We start from the raw sequence: 5,000 nt of genomic DNA, 5'->3' as shown, positions 1-5,000 counted from the left end.
AAAACCTAAAACTGAATACGAAATGCAGACGGATGAGAGGTTTCAGCCGGGGATCACAGCAGAAGAGCGTCGAACTCCAGGAGGGATAACCAGCCGCAAGCAGAAAAATAAACTTAAGCCGACTGTCTCAATCCCTCGGCTTAACAGAACAACTTCAGATAAAAACACCAAACGTTAAGCTTCAGAACGACCGACTTAGCTCAGACTTTGGCTTAAAACAGACACTTCTTAAAGGAAACTTCCACCAAAGATGTTTTACGCATCATCGATCTGTGATGTTCAACACACTCAGGACTTATTTTGTGATTTCACAGTCAACAGTCTGGACCCCACCTGACTGAATCTTCTGTGTTTCATTCTCTTAAAGACATTTTGATCTAAAAGTCTTCTGCTTAAAGTGGAGATGAAACGGCATTTGGAGAGTATCTAACTTCCGTATCGTGACGTATCTCCGAGTGAAACAGGAAAGACAGGCGGGACGTAACGTTGGGAGGAATTTGATTTGACCGTTGAAAAGTGGGCGTGTCCTAACACCCGAAGACACACCGAAGCACCGTGGCTGCTGCTAGCTAGCTAACTAATGAATCTTAGCCTCTTAGCTGCTGTGCGCTAAAAGTTCGAAGATTGATTGATGCGTGGATGTCATGATATTATTGGTTGAAATTGGTTGAGGCATGCTTACGTAAGCACACGGCATATTTTGTTTTACAGGAAGAAAACATGATTGAATTTTGATATAAGATACAAAGAAATTGATTTTTTGTATTTTTTATTGGCATATATTGTTAATAGGTGCACAATATGACCGGGGATGTGATCTAAAAGGGTTAAAAAGGCATTTTTCATTTCATCTCGACTTTAAATGCTTGAAATGAGTTTCTTAGACAAAAATATAAATAGTGAAGTTGATCCTATGTATGAATTTCTTTCCAAAGCCTTTGCTTTCATCAAGGCAAAGAATCTAAAATATAAGATCTAGTCTTGATTTGTTTAACGCTTTTTTCGGTCGCTGCATAATTCAATTTGTGTTATTCATAGTTTTGATGTCTTTACTGTTCTTCTAAAATGTGGGAAATAGTAAAAAATAAAGAAAAATGTGGTGTGTCCAAAACTTTTGACTGGTAGTGTAACTAGTGTGCCTTGTCTTCTTGTGCTTCAGTTACTGATTTCCTACATTTCCCAGAATGCCTTTCGACAACCCCCAGTGAACTCACCTGGGCTTGTGGCAATCCAAAGGTGGAGAGAGAAGCGATAATGATAACGATAGCGATAGCAAGACAGTGAGTTTTTCCAGTCAAGAAAAAGCAAGAGTCGCTCCTTTACTCCAAACCCTCAACCTGTCTCTCTGCTGCAGTGCATTCTGGTCTCTCTCCTGCTCCTGTGGTGGAGAAACTGGTCTCTCTTCTTCTTCTACGATGGATTTCTCCCTGTATGATTGTTAGAACGTCTCTCGGTGCACAAATGGCGGCTCTAGAAAGAAGAAGCCCTCGCTCTTTGATTCTGAGGGACTGACACCAAAACCTGACGTTTACCGCTGATGTTTTACATCCTGAAACATTTTCTCATATAAAAACTGCGTTGTTTCTACTATTTCTACTGCTGGAAATATCTCAACCTCGTATACATTTGGTCACTCACCTACAGGAATACGAAAAAGACACCAAACCACAACAAAAGGGACCCAGGATCGGCTGCTTTTTAACAGCGTTCAAGTGTTTTTTTGGGTGGATTTTTCCTTTAAAGTCAAACAGCACAAACGCCGAGCTCACCTTACGGACAAGTTTTTCAAATTGTCAGTTTCAGTATGTCGGCGTGCGTCTCTCGACACTGTTTCCCATCCAGCGTGTACAGCCTCTTCACCGCCCCGGAGTCCAGCTTGATGGGCCTCGTGATGTCGGCCAGCACCTGCTCGAAGGAGTGAGCGGTCTTCTTGTTCAGCAGGATCCTCACCGCCTTGCGGGGCTTCACGCCGCTCCGGATCACCGTCACCAGCTTGGGCTTGATGAAGTCTTTGCTCTCCCGGCCCTCGCGGCCCTCGGACGCTCTCTGGAGCCGGTGCCGGCGGCGGAGGCGGAGGTGGCGGAGGAGGCGGCGGCGGCGGCGGCCGATAACGCGGCGGACACGGCGGCGGCGGTGGCCCGGGCCGATCCCGACCCGGCCGTGCTGGTGCCGGTGCTGGCGCCGCTCCGCTCCCGGGTTTCAGCTGGTTGGAGATCTTGGTGTAGTCGACCTTGCGGTACGGCTCGTTGGACGCACAAACGTAACACTCACCTGAGGAGAGGGAGGGACAGAGGGGGGAAAAAAGAGACGTTAGCTTTCATATGCAAAAAGGAACTCGTACTCGGATAAAAAGGGAAGAAATCCAAAACTGGTGCAAAGAAAGATGATGTGTTTATAAGGGGCAAAAGTGACAAAAAAGAGCAAAAGCTAAAAATCGACACATAATCGCATCTCTTTCAATCTCATAATCGCAATCTTTTCTATATCGCAATCTTCCTAATATCGCAATCTTTTAATATCGCAATCTTTCCTAATATCAGCAATCTTTCTAATCCATCTCTAATCCATCTTTTAATATCGCAATCTTCCTAATATCCATCTTCATCTTTCTCCTCCATCTATCGCAAACATCAGCAATAAGAAGATCGCTGCACTAACATCAAGAAAATCACTCAAATTCAAGAAATCTTCAAGTTAAGTCTTAATTAATTATTCATCCACTGGCTGATTTTTTGAATCAATACTACACTAAATGAGGAAAAGAATCCAACATGAACTCACACTCTGATAAAAAGGAAAGGAAATCCAAAAGAGGCCAACTGGTGCAAAATAAAGGACTGATGTTTATTTACATAAGGTGCAAAAGAGCAAAAGCAGAAGAAAATGACACTGCATTAAATAAATTCTTGAAATTAAGTTAAAATAAGTTTATTTCACCCTACTGGCTGAGTTGTTACGATGTATTTTTTACAGTGCAGGACCTGATTTTCTACATATCATACCAGGTCTTAACTGAGCAGTATCTAATGAAAACAAGGAAGTAGAAGTTGTATTATTGTGAAAATGTATTGTTTATTATTGCAACAACATATGCATGTGTGTGTGTGTACTTGTTCGTCTATCCTTGTGAGGACCAAATGTCCTCACAAGGATAGAAACACGAGGAAAATCCACCAAAGTGAGGACATTTCACCGTGTTTCAGAGGCTGGTTTAGGGTTCGGGTTCGGTGTTAGGGAGTGAATGTAGTCAAAGGAAGGTCCTCACAAGTATAGTAATACAAGCCGTGTGTGTGTGTGTGTGTGTGGGGACAGTGAATAGAGTGAAGCTGACAGCAGATGTCAGGTTGACTCCAGTCACGCCTCCTCCTCGCTCTGAGCTGCAGCCTCCTCTGTCTGTCTGGAGCTGCTGGTGGTGTGAGGTCTACTGTAGCTTTACTCTGGTGTGTGTGTGTGTGTGTGTGTGTGTGTGTGCGTGTGTGTCAGGGGCTTTACCACAGTGGTGTTAAAATGATTTCTAATTTCTGAGAAGCAAACCCAGGAGGGATTTGACGGACGGCGAGCTGCAGGAGGCGAGCTGAAGTTCAGCGTCAACCCAAACAAACACGAAATATTAACAATATGATATTAAGGCAAGGTAAAAAATTCTGTTTTGAACTGATATCAGAAAGATATTTAGGTTCTGATTTCACAAAATGATGCAGGAAGGAGCTCTGGACGACGTCTCTTTACTCAGGTTTCAGCATTTAGTGCAGAACATATCAACATATATTCAACATCAAAATGTTTTCTAGGAATTTAAAGCTAAATTATGCTATTCTCATTCCTATCATGCTGTATACAGTATGTGCTGAGCTGAGTTTTATTGTGTCCTATTTATGTTTACATATACATTTTTCCATGCACTCTGTAAAGTGTAAAACGTCAATAAACATATCTATGGAAAAAAAACAAAAAAACAACAACCTCCCTAAAATAGATCACACTTTGATTCCTCTTGATCACACTTGGCATTTGAGCGTGATGTCTGAGACGTGATCATGTGACACGCGTGTGTGTGTTTCTGACCACGCACGCTTGGCCTGAAACTGTCAGCAGTCACACAGCGAGGTCACATCTGACCGGCAGCTGGAGTCACGCAGGAACTGAGATACTTCACTGAGACCAGAGTCTGTTTGAGAGTTTTTTTTGTGATTATTGCGGCCAAAAATTCTTGATTTTGCTGCGGCTTTTCTCAAAAAATTGCGATACAATTTGTGAAGGTTTTATGTGCTCTTTTTGCGGGAAAATTGCGGGAATTGGGAAAAATTGCAAGCAAAGGAAAAAAAAAATGTTTTCTCTCACTCTCTCTCTCTCTCTCTCTCTCTCTCACACACACACACACACACACACACACACACACACACACAGCCTCCCCCTATTCTCTCCCACTCTCCGTTTAAGCTATTAGCTTGAATTTTGCACTCACCTCCATTCTTGCTGCTTTTGTTTTGTTTTGCACGGTCTATGGCAGTAATTTGTGTTGGCAGGTGAGCTTTGTTCATCTTCCACCTGAATGCGCGCTGCGATGACGTAAGTTACCACGACACCGAATGCGACAATTGGTCCAAATCACAAGCGGTCTGTTGATTTGGCCGTTTCATGCAGAAAAGTTGCGGCAATTTTGCAAAACTGCAAGCTCTCGCAAATATTGCGGAGATTTCTTGAATTTGCCTTAGTTATTGTGATCGCAAAATCGCAAGTTCCTGGAGAGACTGTCTACTACTCTACATTAAGACCTTCATTATACACAAGTCTCAAGTCAAGTCCCAAGTCTAAATGTAGATTACCAAGTCGAGTCCATGTCATTAACGTCAAGTCTCAAGTCTAAATGTAGAACAGCAAGTCAAGTCAGAACAAATCAAGAGTCCAGTATCAATTTAATATCTTAAAGAAAACTAAATATCTAGGACTTTTCAATGCAATGTGGTTTTAATAGGTAATAGGTTTTAATAAACTTGGTA

General features: G+C 42.5%; 1 pseudogene; it reads right to left on the bottom strand.

The window, feature by feature from the left end:
* Positions 1-1,785: 1,785 nt before the first annotated feature.
* Positions 1,786-5,000, bottom strand: part of LOC139920690 (serine/threonine-protein kinase DCLK2 pseudogene) — a 10,495-nt pseudogene continuing 7,280 nt past the window's right edge.

The sequence above is a fragment of the Centroberyx gerrardi genome, unplaced genomic scaffold (genome assembly GCF_048128805.1).
Source record: "Centroberyx gerrardi isolate f3 unplaced genomic scaffold, fCenGer3.hap1.cur.20231027 Scaffold_103, whole genome shotgun sequence".
NCBI classification, from domain to species: Eukaryota; Metazoa; Chordata; class Actinopteri; order Beryciformes; family Berycidae; genus Centroberyx; species Centroberyx gerrardi.
Note: the sequence above shows the minus strand (reverse complement) of the source record. Positions and strands in the feature narration are given on the sequence as shown.